A 25,938-nucleotide genomic window follows, 5' to 3' on the forward strand; every position below is an offset into this window, starting at 1 on the left:
TCTGGCTTTCTCTTCCTCCCTCCTCTTCTTTTCCAGCTACGTTATTCAGTGGAGATAGAATTAAGTGCTAACTAATGTATGGAAGCAAACTTCATTTTAACAGTTGCCTTTGAAGGTTTTTGCCAATGTAGTTTGCTGGTTCAATAGTGTGAGTGTCTGTTTCTTCAGTTAAGATACAGTTTCTGTGTCACTCATGGACCTCAATGACGATTTCCTCCTTTTTTTTTTTTTTTTCCCCCTTCTTCCCCCCCCCCCCCCCGTAGATTTTTTCATAGTGACGTAATTGTATCTGTTATGAACTGAAAGTATATTCTTCAGCCAATGGGGGAAAAATGGCAATGAGGCAGAAATACCTAGTAAAATGCTTTCCTTCCAGTGGTATCATAAGCAACTGTGGGGAGCTGCAATGAATGTGCCATAGTTTTCTTGTCAAAATACTTTGTTTTGTATTTAGTAAAAATTGTACAAATGTTTATATGAAGCACAGATTTCTTCCTGTACTTTTACTGTGTCTGGAGTATCGTGCAGTGACGGTGTGGAGAGCTGCACAGACTGATGTTCTGTAGGAGTCTGCATCAGTATGAGAAACACTGGCTGTCACTGCGTAAAAGCAGAAGATGGAGCGGGCTAGTTTGCAGCTAGTCAGTCTGCAACGAGTTCAGACCAAAGCAGCTGTGTACACAGAAAACAGAAATGATGAGTTACTTTTGATTTGTAGGAAAAAGGTACTGTGGGAAGAGTGCTGTCTTTTAGAAATACCTTATTACCATCAAGCTGTTTTCCTGCACATTTCATGTCTTTAAAGATCTTTAGCCATCCATGGCAGACAAACTCTCATTCTGAGGGGATTTAGACCAAAACAGTTGGAAGACAGTAATGCATAAGTGGACAAAAGGCAGGTGCACAGTTTTTCTAGAGGGCCATGTAATCTTCTGACATTTCTCCTGCTGGCAAGCAAATGAAGACAAAGGCAGATGATAAAAGTGAGCTACCTGACTAGGTAAGTGGTGCAGAAGGGGTGGATTTGGTTTTAAGGCAAAAAGACATGTCGGATCTTTCTCTGAAGAGTGTAACTCTAATTGATCAGGTACAGAGGTACAGGTGAGAGAAAGGCATGCTGATTAAATGAGCTTTTATCTATTTACCTATTTTTGACTTTTGAGAACTGTTTTTGTCTCTGGTATAAAGAGATTGCTATGGACCATCGAAATGTAGTCGCATATTGGATGACTAACTCTGTAAGTACAGGAAATTTAAATTTTTGTGTGCAGGTGGTCTTCTATTACTAATACTAAAATGTTCATTAAAAAAGATGACGGATGCAGTATTCAATGTAGAAGGATTTGAAGTTGCAGCTGACATTGAAAGGTGCCAAGTAACGAACTGTGTATTTGAAACCTCTTTGTGTTTGATAAACTACTATGAATTGAATTTGTTTGTACATAATAAATACAAAGTTCAATCAGCAGCATTTATTTGTTCCTTTTTAAAAAGAGCACTTGGAAGCCATTGAGCCAAATCATCTGTATAGCAATTCCTTTTTTACTCCGGTTTCAAAGGGAAATCAGTTAAAGGGTATTTTACTAGATGTTTAGGAAATGGCAAAGCTAAAACAGGATAATGTCATAGTGGAAAGTTTCCATCTGTTAATTAAATGAAGGGGGAGAAGCTATAGAGATGAGTTATGGGTTAGAAGCTACAGATTGCAGAGAGTGAGGAATGCAGGAAGTCCACCTAAAATACATTGGATGCTAATTAACGTTAGGACAGATGCTTCCCACAGCTTGTTTCTTTCCCTCTTATATTGGAAGACAATCAGGACTTAGTGTATTTCTCCTCTTAAATTTTATGTTATTAAACTGTATTTGTAGTTTTTTTGCTTGCTGCCCTTTGGGACAGTAAAGAAACTGATCACATAGATCTCTCTGCTTTAAATTTTCTAGTTAGAAAGCCTAAATGCTTGTACCAGCATAACTGTACTGATTTTCTTATGCATATGTTGGTATGGATGTAGTACATAGTGCAATTTAATGTTTAAGAGCAGGATGGGTAAAATCAATTTCTTCCCCGAACAGTATGACTGCCCTTTGTGATGGTGTAACCTATGGGAGTTTCAGTAAACAAACTGGAATCACCTCTCATGATTAACACCAACGTAGGATAAAATGGATTATATATCCTCCAGGACAGGTTAAGGTGAATTAGATGAATTGATGTTTTGGGGGTGGTGGGAAGTAGCTGGCTTGATGAGCACATCAGCAGCCTAGTAATTGTCAGGCTTTTATTTTTCAACATTGTTGTGAAAGTGAGAGATAAGGAAGAAGATGAAAGAATTAAAAATAAATTAATTTTATATAACTTTACGGAGGTGCTATAAAATGTTGTTTATACAAATAGGTTATAGTGATAGAACTTACTGACTGAATAGGAGACAGCCTTGATTTTGAATGAGAAAAGAGTTTGGAAAAATAAGTGAAAGTAAGGTGCTTATCCCCCTAATAGAAAAAGAGGGAAAATGGGGTGCTTCAACCACCAACACAGTCAAGCACTGTTATAGAAATTATTTTTCTAGTAGGTGTTGCAAGTTTGTGTGCTTAAGGTTTTGGTTTGGGTCTTTGGAATAGGGTGGGAATGTGACTACAGGAACTCAAGTGAGAAACAACTGAGGAGAAAGGTGGGTCAGAGTAGCTGGCAGGATACTGGCGATTTCCACAAAAGTAATCAAAATATGTGATAAGAGTGGTTGTTGATGGTGGTTGAGATTAAGTTCTGGTTGAGACTAAGTTTTGGTTTTACATGCACTGCATTGAAACTGCCAATCCCCAGAGGTGCTCATTCTCCAGACCCTTCCTGTGAAGTGGAAGAGTGTCAGGGATACTATAGCCTTAGAAAGGCAGAGGAAGTACCTGGGCGTGGGAAAGAACACACTGAAAAAGAGGAAAAGTAGAAGAGTGGAGAGAAGTGGGCTAATGAACAGCACAAGAAATCACAATGGCATGGATGAGGAAGCAGAAGAGATGACTCTTTAGGGACTCAGCTTTTTTGAGAACATTTTCATTGGAAGGATCTCCTGCAGAACAGTACTTGGTCTCTGAGAAAACTTAAGAGATGTTAGCAACCCAACCAAGTTTTTACTTTCCCATTTTTGTATGCCTTTTCTTATTTCCCCCTTTTTTTTTTTTTTTTTTTTTTTTTTTACTTATTCCTATATCTCTTTAAGCAAGAAAACTTTCACTGAGAATAAAGGCTCCTCTTCTGAATTTCTCTCCTTTTGAAGTATGGAAGGTGGAATTCACTTTACATGGGGATTTAAAGCAAGCAGTAACTGATTGGAGACAGAGATGTGGTTTCTGTAGGGGCATTTTTACATCTAGCCAGGTTTAAGTTTAAGACTCAGTCTTTAACAGGTGTTAGATAAACTGGTTAAGCCCTGTCTTAGTGTTTGCTATTTTGTATTTAGATATACTGGCCTGATAGGTCTGTTTGAAGCTGTTGAGAATGCGTTTTCTTTTAATGGGGGTACTAAAAGCACTACTGTTACCTAACTTCTAGCACTCATATTGATCTCTTCTTCTAGCCAGGATGCTGCTAACATTTATTCTTGGCCCAGTCTCTTATTGTTGTGAACGCTAGACAGCTGTTGACTTCAAATGCATTCGTTTTCAAATTTGTAGAGTTTTAGGGGAAAATAGGGCTATATATATTGTCAAAAGTGCATGCGTTAAAACGGTATTGAATGTTTTTATCCGTGTCATTACCAGTCTGTCTCAGTTCTGATCCCTTAATGGTATTAAAATGAAAGCTGGTATCTAGAATGGAATTAGTCTGTTAATCTCACTACTGATCTTCACTACTGAGATTTTTCTATACTAGAAAAAACATTCCAGTGCATTTCCAACTGTTGAAAAGATGATTGACATGTTAAAAATCAACCTGTTGCAAAAGGTTGTTTTTATTATTGTTTTAGTTGCAGTGTCTTATTTCTAGACAGCATGTTGCATAGAGATATCATCTAATGCAGTTTAATGTACTCTTCTCTGTAAGAATTTAGAATTCAGTAATCCGCAGGTAAACAGGTGTTTGCTTTATTGAGGTAAAAGCATTTATTTAAATACAGACTTGATTGTTTTATCCTGATCTTTTATTGGAGAAGATCTGGAAGATCCAGAAGAATTTGTTTTATGTTAGATTAAACAGGTTTAAGGTTATTTTAAGAGCTCACATCCAATTGTTTCCTTCTTCACTTAAAAGTGGAAAAAATATGTAAACACCCCCCCAGCCTCACCACCCTGCCCCCTCCTTGCCAAATAAAAAAACTTCCGTTCATTTGCTATCAGATCAAATACTGCATTTCCCATATTACTGGAAGATACTGTGAACTGGAATGAACAACTGCAGTACAAAAGCTTTTGGAAAAAAACATTAATATAATCTGCAAAATGCATTTTAGGGTGCACAGTTTGGTAACAGTTTATCAGTATGTGAAGGGCAGATTCCTCCAGGCAGTGTATTTCTCCAAGGTGACCCTTCAAAGAATGAGGAATTGAGAATGAGGAAAAACCTGCTAGTAATTTTCAGACCACACAAACAGCAGTATCTTTATGTTACACTCATGCTGTGTTAGTTTAGATTAAGTTAAATGCCACTAAAAATCAAGGCAAATCAACCCTCACTATAACTGCATTATCAGAGGGAACACAGCAAACTTCTACCCAGTTCTTTCCTCGGCACTGCTGTCTTCTAACCAAGGCTTTAAATATCAATTGTGTTCTTGTTTTCTCAGACTCAGAAGTTACCTCTACAGTGCTAGCTTCAAGTTCAGCAGAAGGGTTTTAATTTTATTTAGACAGGAAAAAAACAGGGCTATTACCCGATCAGTGGAATGTAGCGTATCAGTTTCCTTGTATTTTCTGGTGAACTGGGGATTTGTTACTTTGCAGGTCTGTGATTTGAAATGATAGATGTCTTTATTACTTTAATGAACTGCTGGTCTTTTATTTCATGTGGCTTGTGGTATTGGATTGTTTTTGTCTGTTAGCAGAGGATTGTTATCCTGTTATAGCTTTATTCCATCCAAGAAACAAATCACTTCTAGAATAGTATTTGCAGAATGTAAACTAGCTTGCAACAGGGATTTGGATACCTTTAAATTACACGGTGAAAGTGTCAAGCTGCTCCTCCATCATCGATTCTGAGGCAGGTAGTGAGGAGGCCTGACAGCAAGCCAAGCTTTAGTGTTTAGAAATTGGCTCAGGCCTTGAGATTAAGCAGCAGCAGCATTAGTCTTTACGGGAGTAATGTGATAATGTCACATGGAAATGGACCATACCTCAGTGGCAGATGGCACATGCCTGTGTGGAATGTAATAGAGTAAAAATACATTTTGGGTTGATACTGCATGTGTCTAGTCATGGTCAGTAACCGTTATGGTTAGTTACGAGTTTAATATCAATTCAAACAGGAAACTTGAACTTCCATTTAAGATACCTCTTCATTTGTTCACAGCTTACTAAAAAGTTTTAATACCAGACTTTTGCCTTAATATTATATCCCTATTTCAAATCAGCGTGTTTTAAAAAATTTGTATCTCTGATTTTGCTTTGTTGCTGCCCCAGTATCAAATTCCTGTTTTGAATACAGAAGTGTGCCATTCCTCTTGGTGTCTTCTTTCACTATTGTTTATAGGGAACACTAACATTCAAGAATTGTTGAGTTAATGATGTACTGTTACGACAGAGAATTGGTGTGCACAGTAATTCACAGTTGAAGCTATAAAAAGTATCTGATAGTTGGGTTTTTTTTAAGCCACTTAAGCAATAACACAGTAATATTTTTGTATCACTTCATTAAGAGCACAGCTGAGCTTAATTTAATTCCTTGCTATGAATTAATTTCACAAGCAAGATGTCAAATTGCTAATCACATCTGGTTAGCGATGTTTCCTAGTGCAACTTTGTAAGGAAGCGAGGAACAAAATAAATGCAGAAGAAAGTAAAAGGTTTCTAATAGCAATTGTTAATTGGAAAGTTATGCCTGTACACGTCTAGGGGGAAAATGATATCTAAAAATAGTTTTAAGTGTTGCTCAACTAACACCATTCACCTCTGTCCTTGAAGGAAGGCAAACTGAGGAATTTATGTACCCTAACAATGGCTTGGCTTGTAGAGTGAGATCTGTAATTAAGTATACAATTATAGCAACTGTTTGCTGTTAGTTCCTGCTATTTTGAATCAGTTTTAATTGGCAATCTCCATGATGTTGTTTCTGGAATATGGGAAATGAAAAAGATTCACTTGTTTCCTAATACCTATTTTCTAAACTGTTTCAGGCAACTACTGGGTGGTTATTGGTTCTAACAATTTAGTATTTAGTATTTTATGCATGATTTGATTAAAATACAAAACCTCAGCTGGTTAGCAGCTCTAATTATGGTGCAGAACCACTGCTAGTCACAGTAAGACGCAACAGGCAGAAGACAAATTCATGCATTTAAAGTGCTACAAACATTCACAGAATCTGAAAAAATCTGCTTTTGGAATTTTGTGTCTGGGTTTCTGCTCCGACATGTAGCAGCCTTTTGTATTTTAATAATCTGAAACAGCTCCAGGATCCAATTTCATGCATAAACTGTGGTATAATTCTCAGTGTGTCTGCCTGATTCAGGAGATATATCAAGAGTATATCTGTCAGCATAGGTTTTAAACTGAGAGTAATATATCACTTTTGTTGTTCTTATTAATGGGCAACAGGTTGTTCATCTGCAGTGTTGGAAACCTATACTTAAATGTTGTCTAAGAGGACTTGAGTCTCAGAATATATTTTAGGACTGGAACACACACTGTGACAGTATTGGGGTCATTCAGATGGATGATGGGAGGCTTGGCTGATACAGCTGAAGGCTGTGCAGCCATCCAGTGAGACTTGGACAGACTGGAGAGCTGGGCACAGAGGAACCTAATGAGGTTCAACTAGGACACGTGCAGAATCCTGCATCTGGGGAGGAATAGTAAACGGCACCAGTACAGGCTGGGAGGAGAGCAGCCCCTTGGAGAGGGACCTGGGAGTCCTGGTAGATAACAAATTATCCGTGGGACAGCAGTGTGCCCTGTGGCCAAGAAGGCCAATGGGATCCTGGGGTGTATTAAGAAGAATGTGTCCAGCAGATCCAGGGAGGTTCTCCTCTCCCTCTACTCTTCCCTGGTGAGACCTCATCTTGAGTACTGTGTTCAGTTTTGGGCTCTCCAGCTTAGGAGGGACAGGGGACCTGCTGGAGAGGGTCCAGTGGAGGACTATGAGTATCATTAGGGGACTGGAGCACGTGCCTTATGAGGTGACCTGGGGTTTTTTAGTCTGGAGAAGAGAAGACTTAGAGGGGATTTAATAGATATTGATAAATATTTGAGTCTTTCAAGGCCCGTCTGGATGCATTCCTCTGTGACCTGAGCTAGATTGTATGGTCCTGCTCTGGCAGGACTCTATGATCTCCTTGGGTCCCTTCCAACCCCTGGCATCCTGTGATCCCATGATGATTCATCCTGGGAATTGTTTCATTAAGTTTCACAAGTTTTCTATCACAAAATGCAAGATACAATTAAATACTGAGCCCAGAATCTTTCCAAAGGTTCTTACTCCATGTGCTTTCTCTTTCTCTCACACTTGGTAGTGCTACCTACTTTAATATCTAGATCACTTCTGTCTCCCTCATGCTATCTCATTAACAGGTTATCCATGTTAGTCAGCATCTACTTAGTGCATGTGTTGTTCACAGAAATTGGGTGTTGGGTGCCACTAGCATTTTAAACACACCCATGAACCCTATGAGACATGGTGCTGTATTTCTTAAGTTTCACACAAATAGTATTAGGTAAGTCCTTCGCTAAAGTACTTCATTATCTAAGAAAAGATGTGGGTGTCATGAAGGAGAGGAGGGAAAAGAGCTTGTGATGAATGGCAGTAGGTAAAAAGAGATAAGAGGTCATGATAGTAACGTCACCTATGATGATGATAATCACTTATTTCATTTAGATCCAACGTGTCCTTACTAGAAATGGTGGTATGCATTCTGGTGAGGTTTAGTGTGTGTGCGTGACTCAGTTGCATGCTTTTAATCACAGGTCTTATTACAGCTTGAATTGGTATATTCCATCTGTTAAGTGTTCTTACTCTCTTAGTCATTTGTTTCCCAGATTTTCCACATTCCTCTCTTTCCCGTCATCTGTCTCTCTTGTGCTGCTGTAAAAGAACACTGAAGTATTTGCTGTGGCTAACAGTAATAGGCTCGAAAAACCCTTGACCGTTGGGAGCTGTTACTGCCAAGGATCCATGTGCTGATGGGAAAGTCTTAAAAATGGAGAGTGTAAAAAAAAAAATGGGGTGAAAAGTAAGGGGATGACTTAGGAGCAAAGCGTGAGGGCACCAGCTCTAAATAGTTTTCTCAGGGGTTTGCAGCCTCTGTTGTTATCCTGAGTACTCATGTCACATTGTGGTGCTAATTGCCCTTCTGATGTGACCTTAGGTGTGTCCAACCTTCTCTGAAGTTGTCAGTTCTGTGGCAGTAGTGGAAGTCTTCAAAAATGTCTGAAGCTTGGGTAAGAGTTGTCATAACTTACAAAGAATGGGATATTTTTTTCTTTTTAATTCCTAGATTGAGTCAGGTTGGATTCTTTGTGTTACTAATAACCACAACACTTCCTCAGGCTAACACAGGCCTTGGTGTGTAGCTTGGCACAGCTACTCACCTGTAGTTGGTGAGCAAATGCCACTTAGAAACAAGTAACTTGGTAAAGAATTGTGACAGTGCATGGGATGTGGACGTGGTTGTCTGAAACATGCTGATCTGGTGATCTCCAAGCATGGCCTGTGAGGTAAGTAGTACAAGGAAGCTCTATTGCCTCAGGTTGTTTTCTGTTGTATATTTCAGAGACAAGAAACAACATAATGTGAAAATAGACCATTGAATCTGTTTATTTTGCATTTTAAAAAAAAGTGCCTGTATTAAATGAGTGTGTTGTTTAAAGATAGCAGGTATATTAATATTTTAAGCACTTGGTTTTGAAGTCTTCCTGAAATTCTTAATTATAAGCATTAAGTTTGAAGTATAAAATCAGTGCCATGTCTTTATATTCTACTTTTTCATTACTCTCATCGTCTCTGGTTATTTGAGCTGACGCACTGGCATCACAGTAACAGAGCCAGTAAACATCAGTAAAGCCTTAAGAGGAATCAGCAACAGTATATAATAGTAATTTATTCCTCCTTACATAGACTGTTCTGCATAGCAAACTTGGTTTATAGAAATCAATAATTTGCAAGCCTGTGAACACCTGATCTACTCTGGTGAATGTATTTATCATTGCATAGCAGAAATACTTTCCAATTAAATTGTGATTTCCCTAATTTAATTTCTGTCAATCAATATACGCCATCTTGCTTCTACAAAGGGATTTTCCTGATACTTCGATTTTCATGTTAGGAAAGCATACTGGAATTTCAGTGAGATGAAACATTGTGTATCATAAAATCATGAATGACTGAATTGGTGTGTAGTTTTCAGCCACTTTGATACTCTTGGAAAAAGAGCTATTGTATTAACTACATAATGTTGCTAGAGTGAAGGCATGAAAAGCACTAAATCACAACTTTTTTCCATGGAAATGTTTCCAAGAAAGCCAACCAACCTGCTTCCTTTTGTACATACTGACAATGACCTTAGTTCAAAAGTAGCTTTTACTTTTGCTGGACCTAATGTTGAAGTTGACCCGTACGTGGTAATGTTATTGATGGGTTGGACCACATGACCAGGAGAGGTCCCTTCCAACCTGCATCGCTCTGCAGTTGTAATTACAGGGGACTACTAGCTTGCTGCTTTTAGGAGGAATATTGGGGTAAAAGATAATTAAAAGCCACGATGTTTATCTGCAACAGCTGGACCTTTCAATGGCTTTGTAGATACAATTGTTTACACTTCATAATACTATATTTTGTTCTTAGTGTAGAAAAACTTTTCAGACCATATGTGCTGAGCCTTATGCTTTGAGAAACAGGCATCTTGTTTCATAAATGATTCCCTGCAGTTTTAAGAGTTGAGAAATTCCTCTCATCTCATACTTGTGTGTTACAGCAGTTTTTCTCTGGTGAGATCAAACTCAGCCATATTGGTGATTTCTGAATGAATCCCACCACTCTCAAGGGGCACTTTGAGTCCAGGCAGTTTGTCTAAATCTAGATGTGTGTATTTTGTTGTGAAACCACACTCTGCACTGTGAACACTTACACAGCTATATCCACACAATTTGGAAATTGTTTCTCTTGAAAAATTGAGGTAAAATTTACAATCTTCATTTATACCTTGGAGACCTTTCTCTGACCAGCTTCCCAAAGAAAAGCAATCAAAACCAAAATCCAACAGATTCGTTACACCTATCTAAGTGCAGGTGTGAATGCCTTTCCTTAGCTATCTTCTCCAGAAGTGCTGTTATGGTGTTGTAAGTAATGAAGAAAGTTTCATTTTTCTAGCCTCTATGCATTTAATTGAAGAGAATTAGAAACCTAATAGAACTGCAGGTACTCTGGAAAAACAATGAAACTCTTGATATAATTAATATAAGAAGTTAGCCAGTCAGAGACATTTTCCATTTGCTGTTGTTGATAAGCACACTGGTATCCCTTGGCAGAACACTTCTCAACTGCATGTCCTCTGCAGTGTACCAAGAGTGTTGCCAAATACAGGTTATTTTGGGGCATACTGGAAGCAAATGTGAATCTTCATATGCTGAGAATACACCATCAGCTGTCCTCTTCCTGCTTTGTGGTTGTCAGCAGCTGTGACAGCATTGGTGCTAAGAGGTAATGGATCCTCAAGTAGGTCACTCTTAAGGTAATGCTGCTTAAGGTAGCCTGTCATAATGAACATCTTAAACATGTCCACCCAAGACCAGTAGGACAGTGCCACTCCTGAAACTTCAAGTTTTTGTCAATCAGGCAATCTGTGTAGCCAGCAGAGATCGTTTTTTTGCTTCACTCTAAACATCTGGCTTTGGTTCAGACACCAAAGTAATGAGGAAGAAGGTCTATTTTTGCCAAAGTCCTGACAATCTCATAGGTGTCAGTGGCTGAGCCATATCTGCTGGGACTCCCACCCCCACCATCTCCTGCTAAGGGCCCAGGGGGTATGTCCCTGATCGGCCTGGGGCCTTCAATCCCTGCCTGAGTGATGTTGTAGGTGTGCCTGTCCCTGCCTCTGTCTCCTGGATGGGATTGGGACCTGAACTGCAGAGAGCTGATCTTCTGGATGGAACCTTGGACAAGAGTGTCAGAGTCTGTCACTCCATTCCACTCCCTGTACTCACTGTCAATCAGGCAACAGTAAGACTGCCAGTTGCCTGAAATGTCATGTGTTCAGCTCCAGAAACTCCTTCAAGGACACACAACACAAAAGTTACAAGTGGATAGAGGATTTTATTTTTGTTTTCCTGAACCTGATTCATAGCTGATGCTCACTAACACAAAGCCCATTGTGTGGCCAGGAGCAGGCTGATGTGTTCTCAGTTTAGTTGGGGAAAACATCCTTTTCATTCTGGCAAAGGAAACCCACAGAAAGTAGCAACAGGAACACAGGGCAAGAACTCCCTGCTTCCTGAAGAGTAAGAACTTGAAGAATGAAAATTGGTATTCACTACACAAAAAAGAAGAGGAGGTGTATGGTACCATGGGGTATTTTCCAAAGTAAGACATGCAACAATGACAAGCAACAGGCTTTTGTCTTCCAAAATTTGAGAGCCTGGGCTCGAGTGGTGACTTGGAGGTACAATAGCAGCAGCAAGAACCAAGCCAAAAAGGCCCAGAGGGGCCCTGGCAAAGATCTGTGCTCAATGCTACAGAGGAAAGGAAGAAGCTCCAGGGGAGCCCAAGAAGCTTCCCCGTCCTAGGAGCGTAGAAAGCTTTCTCCCCCCAGATGCGGGGCCTGAGAGGTCATCTCCGTGGTGCATGAGCAGCAGCAGCAGCAGCTGCAGCAAGAACTGAGCCAAAAGGGCCCGAAGGAGCGCTGAAGGGGCTGTGCTCAGTGCTACAGAGGAAAAGAAACAACTCCTGGGGAACCCAAGAAGCTTCTCTGTCCACAGAGTCTAGAAAGCTTCCTCTCCCTGGATGCGGGGCCCGAGAGGTCATCTCCGTGGTGCATGAGCAGCAGCAAGAACCAAGCCCAAAGGGCTAGAGAAGCTCTGACAAAGATCTGTGCTTGATGTTACAGAGGAAAGGAAGCAGCTCCAGGGGAACCCAAGAAGCTTCCCTGTCTTAGGAGCATAGAAAGCTTTCGCCCCCCAGATGCAGGGCCCGAGAGGTCATCTCCATGGTGCATGAGCAGCAGCAGCAGCAAGAACCGAGCCAAAAGGGCCCGAAGGAGCGCTGAAGGGGCTGTGCTCAGTGCTACAGAGGAAAAGAAACAACTCCTGGGGAACCCAAGAAGCTTCTCTGTCCACAGAGTCTAGAAAGCTTCCTCTCCCTGGATGCGGGGCCCGAGAGGTCATCTCCGTGGTGCATGAGCAGCAGCAAGAACCAAGCCCAAAGGGCCAGAGAAGCTCTGACAAAGATCTGTGCTTGATGTTGCAGAGGAAAGGAAGCAGCTCCAGGGGAACCCAAGAAGCTTCCCTGTCTTAGGAGTGTAGAAAGCTTTCGCCCCCCAGATGCAGGGCCGGAGAGGTCATCTCCATGGTGCATGAGCAGCAGCAGCAGCAAGAACCGAGCCAAAAGGGCCCGAAGGAGCGCTGAAGGGGCTGTGCTCAGTGCTACAGAGGAAAAGAAACAACTCCTGGGGAACCTAACAAGCTTCCCTGTCCTAGGAGTATAAAAATCTTCCTCCCCCTGGATGCAGGGCACGAGGGCCACCTTCGTGGAAGCACAAAGCAGGCACCTGGCCAGAATGGCCCAAAGGAGGCCTGGCAGGGGGCCATGCTCAGTGCTGCAGAGGAAGGCAAAAAAACGCTTTAGGCATTACTAGCCCACTTGGGGAAAAAAAAGCCTTCTTCCCCCCAGCTGCAGGGCACGAGAGGCCATCTTTGTGGTGCATGAGCAGCAGGGCAGTAACCAAGCCAAAAGGGACCAGAGGAGCCTTGAAAAGTGGTCATGCTCAATACTATAGAGGAAGGCAAAAAAACCCCAGGGACCAGTGCCAATCCGCCCTGGGGGAAAAAATTCCTTTCTGACCCCAGCACTGGTGATCGGCTATTCCCTGAGCATGTGAGCAAGACCTGGTTCCTCCTCCCACAGGGTCACACCTCCCATGAGATGCCCAAGCCCTATGCTCCTTCAACCTGGAGCCATCTCAGGGCATTCTGAGAGTGGTCAAATGCCCCTGGCCTGATTGACCTTGTGCGCAGGAATCTTTTCCTGTGCCTGGCAGGACACCAATGGGTGCTCCAAAGCACTGGATATCCTGGCAACAACTCTACATCCCATTTCTTACAGCTACTGGCTCCATAAGGGATGCTCTGCAGTGTTCCTCAAAGCTCAAAAAATCCTGATTCCCTTAGGCACCTCCAGAAACTGGTGGTTCTCATCTTCAGCAGCTTAGTCTAGCTTCTGGTCTTCCTGCCTCAGCCCTCACCAGCTACTTCCACTGCTTCCTCAAGGGCCTCCTCTGGGATGTGTCTGGGATGCTCCTAGGTTAGGATCTGGCAGCAGACACAGGAGGGTGCTCCCTTTTATACTGTCCCTGGGCACTGTCACTGCAGTGTTGCCGTTACCAGATGATGGCACTGTGCCATCAGGCTGATGTGCCCCCCACGCGCAGCCCTGCCCATTGTCACCCTGCCCACCTCCCCTCTGCCCAGTATGCTTCACAGGAAGCCTTTGGGCTGTCCTTGAGGCAGTCCCTATGCCAAGGAGGCCTGGGAGGCTTGTCCCTGCTCTTGGTGGCTATGCACTGGGCCCTCTGCTGTGCATCCCTGATGTGTCTCTGCCACTTGGCTCTCAAGTACAAATCTTGTGCTGTTACTCATCTCTCAGGTCATGGCAGAAACCAACCTTGTAGCCCAGAGACAACACCTATTAGCTGGCCCCTGTCTGCATTAGAGCTTAGTGTTCATGGGGCCCCTGTGGGCTTGCCCAGTCCTCTGATCTGCAGAGTCACAACTGCAGAAACAGTGATTTTTACATTTGTAGACATTAAAATAGTAAGGGACAAGTTGCATCAGCCAGATATCCATGGAACCTGATGGGATTCACCCCAAAGTACTGAAGAAGCTAGAGACACGTTACAGCAGGACCTTTCTCAGTCATATACCAAAGGAGGTCCCTGCTGACTGAAAGTGTTATTCCAGTTTAGGACTTGGGAGCACAGGTTGTCTTCTCACCACTGTGAGTAAGCAGATATTACTCAAATACTTACAGCTTAGATGTTACATGCAATCTGGGGTTGTCACATTTAACAGACCTGCCAGACAAGCTCTGTGTATTCCTGGTAATGTATTTCTGGAAGTCAGGCTAAGCTGCCCTATGCAGCACTTTCCCAGGACAGCATGTGATCAGCCTCACACAGGTACAGGCCAGCGTGTTCTTCAAAGTGAGACCACCTGGTGCCCACAGATCACATTTGCAGGAAATGAAAGCCTGCAGCTTCTTCCAACAGCCAGCTGTTGGCCAGACACTTAAAAGAAGTTAAAGATAGACCATATCAGTGGCAGCCAAACCAATTTTAGAAATTTGGTGCCCTTCTGTGCCCAAGCATGGATACCAAGAGCAAAAGGTCATCCCTACCTGGCTTCACAGTTCTTCCCAAGTAAGTCAGTAAAGATTCCTGCTCACGGGCAGGAAACAAGTAAACACATGCTATAACTTCCAAGAATAGTAACCTTGCAACTCACTAGCCTGCAGATCCTTTGTTCAACAGAAGTAGCTCAAAATAAGTTTTTCAAATGTTACAGATCCCAGCAGATTGTCCCACAGGAGAACAAAAATTCCAGTAGTGTTACTATTAAGCACAATAGCAAAATGAGTGAAATATACAAAAATCTGTGGTGAATTTACATTTAATGCACAAAGGCCATGAACTAGATACATTTTGCATTGCAAGTCTTGAGATTATTCCTTGGCAACTTGGAGCTTGACACCAACTGCTTATGCCAGTCTGTGCCCATAATCTCTATCTGCCTAAGCATCCAGATAATAGTATTTCTGCTCTTAATAATGATAATAAAAATACCTCCCCCACATCAAACTCAGTGAGAAATCACAAACTGAAAACACTTCAAATGCTGTCAGCCAGGAGCACATGGCCTATGACGAACATCTGGGGGAGCTGGGGTTGTTCAATCTGGGGAAGAAGAAGCTGAGTGGAGACCCTATTGCCCTGCAACTACCTAAAGAGAGGCTCGAGTGACGAGGGGTCCAGCCTTCTCTCCTTGGTGTCAAGCGACAGAACTAAAGGAAACGGTTTCAAGCTGTGCCAGGGGAGGTTCAAGCTGGATGCTAGAAAATACTTCTTCACAGAAAGGGTTCTCAAATGTTGGAATGGTCTGCCCAGGGCTGTGGTGGAGTTGCCATCCCTGGAAGTATTTACACCGTGTGTGGACCTGGCGTAAAAACTACTCATTCAGAGTACTGAATTATAATTCTATTTCCTGATCTATTTTGTGACCAAACAGTAGATTTGTCACTGTGTTTGCCAGTACTGTTCTGGCAAGAATTTGAGGTGAAATGTAATTGTGTGAAAATTATAGCAAGAAAGATGTCTATTGAATCAATTGCAGGCCTTGTTTGTCTAATAGCAGTGGTAAACTGGAACTGAAATACTTAAGAGATACGAGCAGGGTAGTGAAGTGATTCAGAACAGTTGCACTAGAGCAGACTGACAGTCTATCTGGCAAGCATTTTCTCGCAGCAGTGATGTTATACTTAAGAGTAAGAACAGGATGAACACACGAGTTCCCCCAAGTACTCTCACTGTATTATAAACTGAGTGCTAAGGCTCTGCCACCATGTCTTTTTGATTGGAAGAACCTGGCAGATATTGAGACTTAGTCATATATGGTTAATACCATGTGCTAAAGCAGTGTTAAATAAGATTTCAATAGGTATTTTTACCTTGAGGGTAATTTATCACTAGTAATCTAAAGCACTTGTTACAGTTTCTGTAAAACCAGTAGGAAGGTGGGGGTTTGAGCTAGCTGAGGGCCTGGCATATGATTACCTTGGGCTCCTCTGAATACCCTGTTCTATTTTCTTTGCAGGAGAGCACCCCAGATTGTCATGATGGTGTGAATGTGTGGAAGCCTGGGGGGGGTTCCTGCTGTTGGGTATTCATCAGTGCTTAGAGATGTAGTTAGAGCACACTCCTAGCTCTTCTGATATAGGCTTAAAAGTTATCTGTCACAGTTTCAAGCGGTGTTAAGCTATCGGTGTTTGCAGAGAGTTCGTTGTATTGTTGTTCTTATCTGGTTCTGTAATTTCTGTCTTTTGTTCAGAGTCTTAACTGCTTAATCTGCAAAGCAGAAAGACTTGAAGTATCCAGGTGGTGGTGTGTATTCCTCTCTCCACCCCATGAATACACATGCTACTTGCTGTATTAAATCCTATGAATGGCAGGGATCGAAGGATTTCTTTGTACTTGATTTGGGAGCTTGCAAACAGATCATAATTTGGTAATGGCTCCCTACCACTGGATTTTATTCTTCTGGGCATTTCAACAGAGGCAACCCAACAGGTGTCAGGAAATGATGCAAGAGAAATCCTTTCTTGTTTGTTTGCTTTCGTGATGATTACAAAGCTAGATATTTCTTGGATTATTTTTGTAGTCTGAACATTCTGCCAGCAAAGACTTGACCTTACTCCCTTTTCTTTCAGAGGCACAATCACCTGACTGTCCCACAGTCAGATCCAGCCCTGCGCTATTGTGTTCTCTGAATTAATTTTGCTTACCAAGCAGACCTAGTGCAAACCTGCATTTCTTCAGTTTAGGAGCTGTGTACAGTGCCCTTGAATAGCTTTTGTAAGGATGAAATAGTTTTCCAGTAGGAACAAAGCACTGTGAAAAAGGAAGGAGCATGTAGGCATGGCAGTTTGACAGACTTCCTTCAGAGAGCCCAGATTTCAGAATCCAACTTGATCCTTGCTATCTTTCTTGATCCTTTTAATTGTGTTCAGTGCTGCTGTTCTGTATTTCTGAGGCAGGCTAAACTCTTAAAGCCTTTTTTTTTGGGGGGGGTGTCTTTTGTTTTAATTATTTTCCATTAGAAAACTTGGAAGACTGGAAGCTTTCATATTACTTTAACCTGTGTTACTTTTTTATCCTTGCTATTTGCGTAAAGTCTTGGATGTCCTTCTGTTGAGAATAATTTAACAGATTTATGCAGTATGGTGCACTGGAATCCATTTGGTACAAATGCAGAAGCTGGCACCGTGGACTCCTGAATGAGGGACAGGACAAGTAACATGTGAAAGTTTGTTACAGCACAACACTGCAGCGTCAATCTTGATCTTCCAAATGAGTTCATTTTCTATGAACGTGCTGCTGCCTATTTCTTACCCCAAACCAAGCAGTCATAGAATCATTTAGGTTGGAAAATACCTTTAAGATTGAGTCCCAACTGTTAACCCTACTCTACTTGCTACTCCGCCAGTAAGCCATGACCCCAGGCACCACATCTACACAACTTTTAAACACACTCAGGAATGGTGATTCAACCACCTCCCTGGGCAGCCTCTTCCAATATCTGACACACCTTTAGTGAAAAAAATTTTTCCTAATGTCCAGCCTGAGCCTCCCCTGGTGCAGCTTGAGGCTGTCCCCTTTGGGTTCTATCACCCAGGAACCAGGAAAAACTATTTCCACCAGGAACTTTCATTCTGAAACTGGTTTGGTTTTAAGTCTGATTTAGGTATTTGGGAGTTTACAGTTTCTGTTTTTTTTTTTTTTTTAACAACAAGTTTATGATTATTTTATGGTGGACTGATTCTGATTTTATGTAAAATTAATGAAATAAATATAGTTAAATCCTTTGAATGAAGTTACTACTTGTGCTCTCCACAATTTTTTAAATTTTTTTTTAATGAGTTATGCACTGTCTGACTTGGCTTCTTAGCTGTTCTACATGACTTCATGCTCACTTAGATATCTGTTTGACCATAGTGACATTTAATCTCTCTGAAGAGATGTTCTGCTTCTGTCTTTGTTGGAGGCAACATTTATCCTTTCCATAAGTCTGGCCACTAATTTTGAATGTGTTCAGTTGAATGCTCTGGATATTTTTGGTTATAACTGTTCTATTTTGGTTGAAGACAGCATCAGCCTTATTAAATGTGTTGCAACTTCCTAAAAAATTTCTAAAGCTGGTGACACAGAGTGTGCTCATTCCATGGTCTGTTAATTTCTTATGTATTTTTCCATCACTTTCTTCAAAATTGTGTGTGCAAGACATTTCTGCTGTAAGATTTAATAATTTAACACAGCAATTAAAACTGGAGTAGAAATAAAACGATTTTGTGGACAGAATGCTATAAAACAAAAATTCAAGTACAATAGAAAGCGGTGTTTTGTACTGTTACATGCACAAAGTATTCTCCCCCAGAAGTATATCTGTGTAGTTTTTACTGTCTTAAAAGTTGGTGAAATTCTTCAAGTGACTGTTCATGCACAAGTGTTCCTTTATAAAACAGAAGCCAAAACTCTGAAAGCAAAATAAGTGTCCAATACAACAATATATCAATTTCTTCTGCTCTACTAGGGATAATGTTAACTAAAACCTTTGTACCTTTGTCTTAAACAGAATGGTGGCTTTGAAAGCTCAGGGAAGAAGCAGCAGGGAAGAAAAAGTAACACAGTGGTAAGTATTTCTCTGGACCAGCTGCACGATATATTAAAATAGAAATACTCTTTATTCATGTGTTGTAATTGCTTCCATAGCACTTGAATTCTAATCTACATCATCTCTACTGTTATTCTGAAGGCAATTTTTTAGTTATAAATATCTGTTGAAAAGCCAAGTGAATAATGTGCATTTTCATGTAATTGTGTGCATATGTAGGAAGAGGAATAGAAGGGAAACTAAGTTGCAGGAAAATAATTATGTTTTAAAGCTCAGTGTCCATTTATTAAATACTTCAGCTTGTGTAGCTTTAGCGTTTTAATACTGCTAAAAAAATATTTTTATTTCTCAGGAAAGGTAAGTATATTTTTAAAAAACCCAGCTAGAAGATGCTTGAAAAAATGCTTTGAATGCTTGTTGGATCTCTTACAGTCCTTCTTCCTGGTTTACTGAGGTAAAGCCTAGGTCAACATCATATCATATCATTTTTCTCTTACTGATATTTAACATTCTTTGGCTAGAAAGTATACTTAAGAAGATGGAAAATACTAAGAAGCTAAATAAAGTTCTATTTTCTATTCAAAGCTCTATGGAAAAGCAACACAGGTTTTTTCTATATTAAATGGTGCCAGTGCAGATGGCACAGAGTTGCTTTTGCCCTGTATTGTAACGATTTCTGGAGGGAAGTATGCCTCATGAATAAAAAGAATGCCCAATAGAACATTTTTGTCCTCAGAATGCTATGACATTCTATGGAGTTGTCATTGTGCAGACATGCAAACCTCACCCCACCCCCCGCTACCTCACCCCTGCATACCCCCTCCCCCTGGAAAAAAACCCAACAACATATGACAGCAGCTTCCATCTGCTCTGATTTTATTAATAGTACTGCTCGGATGGTGGAAATGCTAATAAATATTGACACTTCAGTGACTGTAATTTTGAGGCTTAGTATAAAATGTCAGTTTAAAGCATACGAAATCTTCTGCGTGTTTTATCCAGCATTGCTACAAACAGTGCATACTTTAAAAGGTAGAGGCACGTGCACATGCTCAGATTTTCTAGCCTTTTGTGTAGTCTGCAAGGCTTTGTGAGCTTTGGCATTGTCCACCGAGCAAAGGAACTGCACTGTGGCTGCGCTGCCTCAGCTGTGCTTACTGCTCCACGCTGTGTTGCTTCCTATGGGAAATGACTAGCAATGCCTCCTCCTTCACTTCCCCTATGCTGGTTCATCTCTTTTGACTATGTTGTTATGACTGGAGGAATTAAGACAGTATCTTTTCCTTTCTGCTTGAATGGGTGTTGACACTATGTGTGTTCCACAGCATTTACTCATACAGTTGATCCAGACATAATACCTCAAAGGAGTAACCCCAAAGTATTAGGGGTTTAATATGGTTTTTATACCTCTTCCAGAGGTTTACTGCTGTCTCTGAGTTGGTCTGCTCTGTGTATTTAATTTTCATTGTTTTCTTTGTATAAAAAATCAAGAACTTGTCCTTTTTGTTTCCATGGATCATTTCCCCAGCAACAGTGAAAGAAAAATGAGCTACTTAATGTAGGAATTAGTAGATTCTGATAGCAAAGCAGTTCTGAAGTAGCTTGGTAACAGCTAGCACTACTAAATAGCTGTGATCACTAGCTGCACAATAGCTGTGATTATTTTTACTGCATGTTTGGTTTTCCTTTTAAAATAAAGGGATATAGTGGCTAATAGGGGATGGAACTCACTTCATTATCCTGTTGGGATAAGTATTTTATATTCTTGGCTATGTATTAACTTACCAGTGACAAATATAACCCCCCAAACATAATAGTCCATAATGCAAAGGAATTCTCTAACCATTTGAAAGCATAGTGTTGAAACACAGAAATACCAATGTCATGGCTTTTAAAAAAGGTCATTAAAAAAAAAATTCCATCAGGATTTGAGGGGCTCCTGCAGTTTCCTTCAAAATTCAGTTTGTTGTAGTGGATGTCCTTGAATTTATATGACTTTTCTCTCTCTCTCTTTTTTTTAAGTTTTTTATTTATGTAGGAGAAACAGGTGAGATTCAAGCACAAGGGTTTTAGAAAGCAATTTATTCCTCTTAACGTTTTTTTAGTAATACTACAAATACATATCTGTAAAATATGCAATCCAGTCAAGCATCAGAAATTATTCTTAGATCTAATGCTGATCTCAGCAGCATTGTTAATAGTATACAATTAGAAACCATTCTTTAGATGAGATGTTGCAGTGACCCTTGGATAGACTGGCTATGTGATTGAAGGTGGTTTCTGGGGCTTTATTGGGAAAAGACAAAAGGAAATACGTGAGAACTAAGCTGCAGCTGCTTCACTTGTGGTTGTGTGGTGACAGGGTCTGTGCATGTTACTATGTAGTTATTATGTAGTGTCTATATGGAAAGTCAATACAAAAATTTTTAGAAAAGCAAAAATGGTATCTGAGCAGTTTTACATTCATTTTTTATAGGAAATGTAAGCAATAGGGCTTTTTTGTCCTAGGTCAAGAATTATAAGGCTATTACTGTAGCTTTTCAGCTAAAGGCCATACTTAAAGCAGGATATTTTGTTATGTTGGTAATTACCAAGAGGCTTTTTGCTTCTTTTCTCAGTTTAAAAAGAATACTTCTGTTTTGGTTTTGAAAGTCAGTCTGGTTTTGTCTTTGTTAAACTTTTGGTGTGGTAAGGCGGAGTACTGACTGCTTTGCTGTATTGCTACATTTTCACAGTTACAGAAATGAACAGAAATACTCCACAGTTTTCTTTTGATATACTCGGGGTAAGCTTAACTTGTCATAATAACTCTTCAGGTTTGTTTTAGCGTAGGCAGTTTAGATAAATTTCTAAGCTGGAAAATAACTGTTACAACAAATATCTGGTTAGGCAGTCTGAAGTTTCAATGAAGTGGGAGAATGCTGTTGTTAAACCAGGAAAGTGTTATTGATGTCATAAATGCCATTACAACTAATTAAAAAAGTTCTACAAAAAGGTTTGATAAAGAACTTGAAATTGTGTAAAAGATTTCTTAATATTTTAAAGTAAAACAAACCAGAAATATAATTTAAGATCTGCTCACGATTTACTTCATAGAATTAAAAAAAAAACCCGAACACATAATATAAGCCAATATCTCCAGAATCGACACCTGGCATTGCTCTTCTGAGAGTTACCCAAAATTATCTTGCTGCTCTGGCACTTGGAGGTGAGGTTTGTTTTTTTTTTTCCCTTTGTGGTTTGTTTGTTTTGGGGAGTTTTAAATTCTTAATTTTTTAAAATATAGGGAGTCATTGAGAGCTTGGAAAGTAGGTTAACCCCAAGAGAACCTTTGAGTTTTGTTACCAGCTATTGAGTTCTGTATTTTAGCAAGCTGGAAGTAGAGTATTGCTGGTTTTGCTTATATCCTAGCAGCTGCAGAATCAGTAAAAGCAAAAATTATTTCTGCCTTCTCTTCCTTTTATTTAACCCTCAAATGTGGCGAGCATCCTTCATATTTTCACATTTAACAATTGCTTAGTATTTGCTAACGTGTTCCTTCTCCTCTTGTTACTATTCACAATGGTTGGTTCATGTGTAATGCCTTTTATTTCTTTTTTTCCTTGTATGCTGTATGTGAGCAAACACAGTGTGGTTTTTGGTATTTCCTGCCTGTGTGAGGACATACAGCTAACCTGATTTATATCTTGCCACTTGTTCTCCCCCGCAGAGTGCAGCACTGCTGTTTATTGGTTTGTAGTGACCTGAGTGTTTGCCAGTCTCAGTGCAGTGAATGACATAACCAATCTTGTTTTGCAATTTTTTTTTTAATTTCTAGAAGAGACAGATAAAGCTTCTGTAAGATAGAAGAGACAGTCTGTATGGGATGGAAGAGAAGGTGTAAATACCTTACCTTGGCATTGCTACCAAATGGGGCTTCAACATCTTGGGGAGTGCCATTGCCTCTTACAAAAAGACAGTCTCATCATAGTATGTGCTATCTTATTGTTTCAGCTTCTTGGCAGTGGCCATCAGATTTGAGCTGTACTTTTCCTCTCCTAAAGTGAACAAGAGAAAGGATTGCAGAGAAACAGACTTTCTAGAGTTTGCAAAGCGCTGGCTGCTGTCTTTTAAATTAAGATCTTGCCATTCCTGTCCAAAAGGATTGAATTCATTTTAGGGGAAGCCTGAACGAACCCTTAGTGGCCCGCCCAGCTTCTTTACATGATTTACTGATGAGTGAGAAATGCCAAGTCATTTCTGAGCTGAAAGAATGAAGCATAGTTCTTTTCTTATTTTGCTATGAGAGCTGAGGATGGTTTGTGTTTCTTGAAGTACCAAGCTGTTTACAGTTTCCCAAAATTCATGAGGACCAGTTCTGTTGTTAGCTGGAAGAGATTAATTTAAATTGTGCTTTGAGTTTTCTCTATATAGCATCTTTCATCAACAAGCCAGATAACTTGTGTATTGGTATCTTTAGGAGGGAAAAATTTAACATCTGTTAAAGAGACTGGTTTATTTTTGTTTTTTTTTTTTTTGTCCAGTGTAAGAAGCTTCATTTCTTACTGATTTTTTTTTTAATGTAATTACAATTATTTTGGTTGGCATCTTGTTTTTTCTGTTTTGTTTTAGTGGATTAAATAAGATTGTTAATAAAAGACAATTACTCTTTTTGATAATTCTGTTTTAGCAGGTTACATGTTCTCCAACACAGTATTTCCCTTTCATGTGTTTACGCATCCTCAGCTCTAAAATTCTGAACTTGTTTGTAGATATTGGAGTGTGGTGAACCTGACCAGATATTTTTGTGGCTGACTCTTCTGTATCAGTGTCTGAGAGCTGGTTTCATTTTCAGCTCTGCCGGAACTGCAATGGGTAAACACCCTTTTGAAAGGCTGGAGATGGGGGGAGTGCTTTCACCAGCTTAGTGCATAAGCTGTCACATCTTGTTAGCATCAGACAGGAAATTTAAGGGACTAATGGTACAGTAAAACTATTTCATTTAAAGCAAATTAACAAGATTAGGAACAAAGTTCCTGTGAGCCTCAATTCTACGTATAACAAGCCTGAGTTCAGAAATTTTAAAAGAAATGTGATACCTAGAGGTCTGTGTATTCTCCTTCATTTTTTAATTTCAGCTTATTTTTTTTATGCTCGTCAAAACGTAGGTAGACATGTGGTTACACAAAAATGTCCTGTGGAGTTGTGGCAAATCTGTAGGTGGTGGTGTGCTGCTGTACATGGAACTGACATGATAGGGGTGTGTAGGAAATCATCAAAGAGTTCATCAAAGAGAGGGAAGGAGTAATGTTTAAACTGGGTAATGCTGTTTCTTCTGGATTAACATTTAGCAAAATCAATAGCAAGCTTGGATACATTCTTTCTTTGGTCTTTCAAATCAATGCTTTGCTTTTCTGCTTCAGTGGTTTTGTTCTAGTCAGTATAAATTTGACTGTATTGAGTTGACATTGCACAGTTTTGGTGGTGATGGGGGGTGCAGGTGTGGTGTCTGTGAGAATATGCTTGAAGGTGGCCCCAGGCCAGATGGAGCTAGTTCTAGCTTGCTCCAGGATGGACCCACTACCAATCAAAGTTGAGTGAGTCAGCCATAATGGTAGCACTTCTGTGATAATGTGTTTAAGAAAGCATAAAAGCAGCCAGGAGAGAGGAGAATATATGAAAGAAACAACTAACATATCAATGCCAGAGAAGGAGGGGAGGAGGTGCTGCATGTGCCAGAGCAGAGATTCCCCTCCAGTCTGTGGTGAAGACCATGGTGAGGTAGGTTGTCCCTCTGCAGCCCATGGAGGTTAACGGTGGAGCAGATACCCACCTTGCAGCAAGTGGAGGACCCCACACCAGAGGAGGTGGATACCTGAAGGAGGCTGTGGCCCTGTGGGATGCCAGTACTGGAGCAGGCTTCTGGGAGGCCGTATGGCATTAAGGACAGAGGACCTCATGCTGGAACCGATTTTCTGTCAGGACTTGTGATCCTGTGGGATTCCAGAAGGACTACACCATATGGAAAGGACACACACTGGGGCAGTTTATGAAGAACTGCAGCCCATGGGAAGGACTCATATTGGAGAAGATTGTGGAGGACTTTATTCTGCAGATGGGACCCTATGCTGGAGCAGGGGAAGCATGTGAGGAGGAAGGACCAACAATGTATAATAAACTAACCACAATACCCATTCCCAATGCTCTTGTGCCCTTCAAGGGAGAAGGGTAGAAATGTTGTGGGTGCTAGAGTAGCTTAATGCGAAGCTGGCAGCTAGTCAGTCCCAACAGTGGATGGCAGTCCACTGTTTTTACAGTGTAGGTCTAGTAGAATTATAGTCTTTGATCATTTTTTCCCAGTTTCTTGGTTGTTTTTTGGTTGTGGTTTTTTTTGTGTTTTTTTTTTTTTTTTTACTGGATACCAATAAATTGCACAGTTACTGTGTGCTTATTACTTCACAGACTTTTAGCAAGCGTCAGCAGCTGCTCAGTTACACTTTAGCAAGTGTTAACTGCTGTTTGGGGTCTGATAGCTGTAATTAAATCATAGTAGACACTGGTAGTAGACACTGGTGGAATCTGGTTGTAGACACTGATCTGCTGTTTGGTTAGAAAGGAGGGGCAAAGGTGTTTCTGGAAGTAGAAACCCCCCAATTTCAAAACGAAGAACTGATGTTTAAGTTATTTTTTGTTTGTTTCTTTTTATTGGATACTGTGGCCTTCTTGAACAAAAGTCAGTTTGGCCTTGCTTATCAATTCTGAAACTTCAAGTGCTGCAAGTCATTCATGGACTCAAACAGGATAGACTAAATGACCTGTAATCTTTCTGTCTAGTTGTATAGAAATAAGGCAATAAAAATAAGATGAAGCTTTGATGTAGGTTATACTGGATAAATTGTATATACTTTCACAGAAAAATGTCTTTCAGTTGTGAAACTCTTACCTCCCTGTCTTTTTGACCATACTAGTGCTTGTTTGTGGGCTTATTCCTTCCCAGATGCTGGACTCTACACTTGCCCATGTTGAACTTCATGAAGTTCACCTCTGCCCAACTCTCTAGCCTGTCCTGGCCTTGCTCAGTGGCAGCACAGCTTCCTGGTGTGTCAGCCACTCCTCCCAGAGCTAAGAGTATGCTCTATCCCCTCATCCAGGATGCTGATGA

At 40.6% G+C, this 25,938-nt stretch overlaps 1 protein-coding gene across 1 annotated transcript in view; it reads left to right on the forward strand.

Moving 5' to 3' along the window:
* The window catches only part of ERBIN (erbb2 interacting protein), a 127,346-nt gene that overhangs the window by 24,496 nt on the left and 76,912 nt on the right, over window positions 1-25,938 (forward strand). The window contains exon 2 of the mRNA XM_054397783.1: window positions 18,759-18,815. The gene's annotated coding sequence lies outside the window, so the exon portion shown is untranslated. The remainder of the gene's footprint in view (window positions 1-18,758; window positions 18,816-25,938) is intronic.

The sequence above is a fragment of the Indicator indicator genome, chromosome Z (assembly GCF_027791375.1).
Source record: "Indicator indicator isolate 239-I01 chromosome Z, UM_Iind_1.1, whole genome shotgun sequence".
Classification (NCBI taxonomy): Eukaryota; Metazoa; Chordata; class Aves; order Piciformes; family Indicatoridae; genus Indicator; species Indicator indicator.